Genomic DNA, 6,564 nt, shown 5'->3' on the forward strand with positions numbered 1-6,564 from the left:
GATGCTGCATGATTGTAAAGCGCTTTTTTGTGTACAGCAATACACAATTAAAACGCTCTATAAATACTCATTAATTAATTAATTCATTCATTCGTTTTAGCAAGTACTACATTTAATCTGATAATTTACGTATATGATAAAAAAAAATTAAAGCAATGAGCGCTTCATAGTGTTTTCAGTAATAAATAACATTTCCCCACTAGGTGTCAGCATTGTACATTGTTTCTGAATGATGTGCCTTAGGCTTACAGCAATAGTTTATTTAAAAATGAAAATTGTGTCATTATTTACTAAACATATGTTCTGATATATATATATATATATATATATATATATATATATATATATACACATATATACACACATATATATACATATATATACATATATATGTATATATATGTATATATACGTATATATATGTATATATATATATATATATATATATATATACGTATATATATGTATATATATATATATATACATATATATGTATATATATATATATATGTATATATATGTGTGTGTATATATATATATATATATATATATATATATGTATATATATATGTATATATATATATATATATATATATATATATGTATATATATATGTATATATATATATATATATATATATATATATATATATATATATATATATATATCAGAACATATGTTTGCAATGACATAAGGGTGAGTAAATAATGACACAATTTTCATTTTTAAATAAACTATTGCTGTATATATAATGGTAGAACACAAATAGAAAGAAGAATTTTTTTATAATGAACATTTATATTGATGATTGATTGATTTGTGGGCACATGTGAACATTTTCTTCTGGTAAAATAACAGTATGCAAGATTGAAGTGCTATGAGGATGAGTAATTTATATTTCTGAGTGAACTAATCCTTTAACTAATGAGTAATCAGATTTCAGTTGTTTTATGATTGTGATGGGATTTTCCTCACCCGTTTTCATAATATATTAAACAGACAAATAATCAAGTAAAGCACGCCACATCACTCAGTTTCTCTACCAACAGCAGCATTATTGTTTGATATTGCAGGCCGCCATATCTCTGCCCAGGAGGCTCTGAAGCTGGGCATCGTTGACCAGGTCACAGAACAGAATGCTTGTGAGGTGGCTGTGGTGTTTGCCCTGAGAGCTGTAGGTATGTCATGAACTGGCAAAGCGAAATACACTGAACAGTACAGGGAAGATAAATCGTTTGTCACAGCAAATGGAATTATTTTCATATCCCAGTTAATGAGTCATTCTTTGCTTTTTAAATATTTTTCAAGAAGTGAGAAGGAACAAACTGTTTTAGAATATTAATTGTGACCCCTCATTGGAGAATGATTTGAACAAATCATTTTTTATGAATGTTTTTTTGTTTCATAGTAACAGTCAAGTTCTTGAGTATAAAAAATATTGTATTCCCTTTTATGATAAGATGGTCTTTATATTACCTCAAACTAGTTCAAAAACAAAATGTTACTGATTTTACTCAAGAACTGGACTCTTTAACTGGCTATTTACAGGCCAAGTAAAGTCAGAAATGATTGTTTCTACTGTCGCTTGGAGGGTGTTGAATCGTGCTCGGCCTGAAAAAGTGATTAGAGACTCTCTCTGCAGCTTCTGAAAAATGAATGCCAATTCTTCACCTTCTGCTTGACCCTCATTTCCTCCAGTAATGAAAAATAATTTGAGAGCAATTAAATCATTGAACGGATTACTGGACTCTGAAATATTTCTGTCAAATTATTCAGCTTTTCTAGGTCTAGAGTAAGTGCAGCTGTTCGTTGTACTCTACACGCCACAAATTCTCTCTTAGACTGAGGGAGGCAGATCCCATGTAATGTGAATGTTGTGAGTGAAACTCTTAGGGAGAGATCAGGGTTCATCTAGAGTCAGGATAAGCTCTAGAGGGAGATTAAAGACTGGCCACAACTAATGCTGTCATTGTAATCACATGCTGAGCAAAGATCAACCCCACCAAATCCTCATGACAGTCATCTAAATGGAACTGTGGAGCTGGTAGGGTGGGCAACAGCCAAATGTACCTAATTCACTAATTAATGGTAAATAACTAGTGTAAATGGTTCAAAATAATCAAATCTGTCAGAATGTAAAAGCACACACACACACACATACACACGTTTGTTTTTGTGGGAAGTGCGGACATCCCATAGGCGTAATGGTTTTTATACTGTATAAACTGTATATTCTATCGCCCTTCACCAACCCTAACCCTCACAGGAAACTTTGTGCATTTTTACATTCTCAAAAAAACTAATTCTGTATGATTTATAAGCATTTTGAAAAATGGGGACATGGGTTATGTCCTCATAAGTCACCCTCTACTTGTAATACCTATGCCATACCTGATATGTCACAAAAACAAGAACACACACACACACACACACACACACACACACACACACACACACACACACAAACTCCACCAAACACTGAAGACTGGAGTAAAATTAATCTCAGGAATAAATCACATTTTTTTTAAAGTGTCTATTACAATAGAAACCAGTTGTTTTAATTTGTAATAATAGTTCACAATATTACTTTTTTAGTGTATGTTTCATCAAATAAATCCAGCCTTAACATTTTTATGCTTTTGATTCAGTTACATCATTCACAATGCTTCCTGAGTAGTTTATTTACTCATGCAAGAATGTAAATGTCTTTTTACTGATTTCAGATTATTTATTTATTTGCCTCAAATCAATGCTGAAATGTTAATATTCATCTTGTAGCTCTTGAAGAATTAGCTTAAAATCCCTTTTCACGATGATTGTAAAAAAAAATACTTGCAGAACCAAGATTATTTACTCATTTTTATTTTTTATTATTATTTATTTATTTAACAGGGAACCATGTAAAAAGCATTCAGAAGTGGCATATTCATATTTCCTAAACAATTTTTGTAGTCTTGCTCTCTGCTCGTTGCTACAGAGATTCATCTTGTTTTCCAGTTGCAGAAACATCAGGATCTAACCCAGCCCTACAGGATTTACAATAAATCACAGCATTAGTGATTCAGGTCCTGCCCACAGCATCACAGATTAACCACAGATACATCTGTAATAGTGCAGTAGTGTACACACTGCACAGCACACTAGACAATAAACTGAACACTCCTTATGTGTTACTTTAAAGGAATTACTCATAGCCCTTGTATAGTACATGGGTACCAAACGTCAGTCCTGGGGATCCGCAGGCCTGCAGAGTTTTGCATCCACCCTAATCAAACACACCTGAACAAGCAAATCAAGGTGAGTTTTTATTAGGGTTGAAGCTAAACTCTGTAGGGCTGCACCTCTCCAGGACCGGAGTTTGACACCCATGGTAATGTACAATGAAAATGCCACTATGATAATTCACAGGTAAACACAAGCTTAGTTAATCAAGTTTAGTGAAATATATGGAGTATTTGCAGCTCTGAAATTTGGAGAATTATTAAATCATGTCCTTTTTTAAAAAACTCATTCCTATTGCTCAAAACAAGACAGTTCAGAAAGCAGACAGAACTGTCAGGTTCTGGTTTTGCTGGCCCTTTAAGGATCATCAGTGTGACCCAGATTCCAGAGAGAAAGATGAATCTAATGCAGTTAGAAACGATATTGAATCAAGTACCGCCCTGAATAATCCTTTTTGTGAGGCAGGAAATCAAAGTTAGAACCTCTGGTAAATTCAGAAAAATGCAGTTTTGAAGGGCTGTTGTGTGTGTGTGTGTGTGTGTGTGTGTGTGTGTGTGTGTGTGTGTGCGCGTGTGCGTGTTGGTTTGTTGTCCCAGTGTATATATGAGGAAGTGTGAACGAGTGTATGCCAGACTGAATATGACTCAAGTCAGGTCTAGTGTTTGTTTCTACCATACTGTGCTTTGGTTATATACTTTCAGACTTTCAGAAATTCAATTCAGATTTTAGCAAGTGATATAAATTACCATAAGGATTTTGAAATATTGGTAGATGAACTTTTTTACAGATTCAGTACTGTATGGTTTTTGTGTAACTGTATATAGATACTTACCACTTTCCATTGTTGATCAATTATCTGTAAGTCAAATCGGGAACAGGCAAAAGGTTCAGTATTGTCCACCCAGCACTGTATCTTTAACAGGCAAACCACTGTCTTCTTGAAGAGTGAGCCAGGCCTGGGCTCTTCAGTACTGCTTCTTTGCTCAGAGGACTGCTGGGAAATGGACTTAACCCAGTGGAGCGCAATGGAACAACAGCAAATCCAGAGAGATCCAAAGTGCAGCCGTCATAGGTATCCAAAGAGAACATCTTTATGTGTATGAATGAACAAGAGCAGGGAATGGTACAGAGTTATTGTTGTCAACTAAAACTATTAAAACATTAAGGTTAATTTAAATAAAGATGAAAACTTAATCTTGGCAACTGACTGCAATAAGTTGAAACACTGAAATTACTAAATGGACATTAAAACTTTAATATGAACTAATGATAATTAAGTAGTATAGTAATATAAGATGACACCTTCACTAAAAATTCACTATAAATTACAATTAAAATATAAAACTAAAAGCTAATCAAAAATCTTAATAAAAACTATGATAGTATAAACAAAAGCTAAAATAACACTGGATGGTATAGTATGTTAGTTCACAGAAATTTGATAAAACGTCATTATTTACTTAACTTGACTGCCTTTTTACGTTCACTCATTGTGTGGACAAAACACAAATATCTTCTTTTACTGTTTTACATTTATTTTCATTTATTTAACCCAAAGTGACTTTAAAGCATACATTTGATTAGTGTTAATTGAAATCATTGCTGGTGTCATTCTCTCAATATTTAAGTTAAATTATTATTATTATTATTTTATTTATTTTTAATTGTTTTAAACCCTCATTGTCTTATTCTTGTTGAATATTCTCATCTTGGACCGCTTTATACAGTTATTGACTGTTAGTGTGCTAATGTTGATTTTCAGCAGTGTTGAAAACATCTGTTTGCTTGAAGTTTGAGACAAGCAGAGCTGTTCTCTTATCACAGAGGAAGGATGCTGGCACTGTGCAAACCATCATGCATAGAATTCTGGCAGTTTTGTGCTCCGCTCAGTTTCACCATCTGCCAGTTGACAAGTATAATTGTGCCTATGTGGTTTTGAATTGGTGGTTTTGTTTTACTCTGTACTGATCATCAATTTGTCACTCTTTTAGGTCTGGGCACTATGAGAAGGGGCATTGCTGTGTGTCTGGCAGCACGTGTGGGAATTTCTGTCATTGCTATAGAGTCAGAAAAGAAACTCTTGGAGACTGGCAGGCGGATGGTGATGATGGCATGATGGAGAGAGATGTTAAAAGACGGGGAGTGAGTGCCTCTCTCAGTCTCCTTAAATTCACCCTCAGCTTACAGGACTTGAAGGATGTGGACCTTGTAATTGAAGTGGTCTTTGAAGAAATGGCACTTAAGAAGCGAGTTTTCCAAGAATTGTCCAAGGTGTGTAGACCAGCCACTCAGCACCAACACGTCTGGTCTGGATGTGGATGCACTGGCTGGTGTGACGGACAGACCACACCTGGTGGTTGGGGTGCACTTCTTCTCACCTGCACATGTCATGAAGCTCCTAGAAGTTGTCTGTGGGCCTAGTTCCTCCCGCATGCTAAAGTCTTACACAAATCAAGCCACCTTCCTTCGACAAGGCTCTGGAGGACTTTGGTTTTGCGATGGGTGGCTTTAGGATGCCTTGCAGGCCTTGATGTTGGTTAGAGAGTCCGGAAGGAATCTTGTTTGACCGGGCCTGGTGTTGACCCAAACAAATCCCCCACATAGGTGCCAAGGATGTACTGTCACATTTCAAACATGGTCTGTGAACAAGGCATGTTTGGCCAGAAGACTGGTTGTGGTTGGTACATGTATGACAAACATGGAGGCACAAACGCAAAAACGTGACCCACTCATCCAGAACCTCCTCGAGACATACAGGAGCAGGTATGGCATTCAACCACTCAACATCTCAGATCAGGAAATAATCAAGAGATGCCTTTTCACCCTGTCCAAAGAGGGCTTCCATATCCTGGAAGGCGGCATAGCTGCCCGACCCGAGGATATTGATGTCATCTTTCTGTTCTGTTATGGGTTTCCAAGGCATCGAGGTGGGCCCATGTTCTACGCCAGCATGGTGGGCCAGGAAAGAGTGCTGGAGAGGTTGGAGCATTACCACCAAGCCCATCTTAATGCACTTCATTTGGAGCCCAGTCCATTGTTGAAAAAACTTCTGGATTGTGACGGTCCTCCTGTTCAAAATGGATAGAGCATATCAAAACAATGCACAGCCATCTCTGAAAGCACCATACACAACACACAAAATCTGTTCATTTTAAAACACTGCATAAAACCTGTTATTAATAAAGAATTTATTTCCAAACTCTTAACTCTGTCTCATTGCTCTCATTATTATGTCTCCCTGAAGAGGTTTTAATGTACTGTGTTGTATTTTTATCATTTCTTAGAAGAAGATGTCTTTAGTTTTGGCAGAGAGCCAAACAAATTACTTTTTCATTTTTGCAC

General features: G+C 35.7%; 1 pseudogene; it reads left to right on the forward strand.

Moving 5' to 3' along the window:
* Nucleotides 1-3,593: 3,593 nt before the first annotated feature.
* LOC132152413 (peroxisomal bifunctional enzyme-like) lies at nt 3,594-6,359 on the forward strand (annotated as a pseudogene).
* The last annotated feature ends 205 nt before the right edge of the window (nt 6,360-6,564 follow it).

The sequence above is a fragment of the Carassius carassius genome, chromosome 11, assembly GCF_963082965.1.
Source record: "Carassius carassius chromosome 11, fCarCar2.1, whole genome shotgun sequence".
Classification (NCBI taxonomy): domain Eukaryota; kingdom Metazoa; phylum Chordata; class Actinopteri; order Cypriniformes; family Cyprinidae; genus Carassius; species Carassius carassius.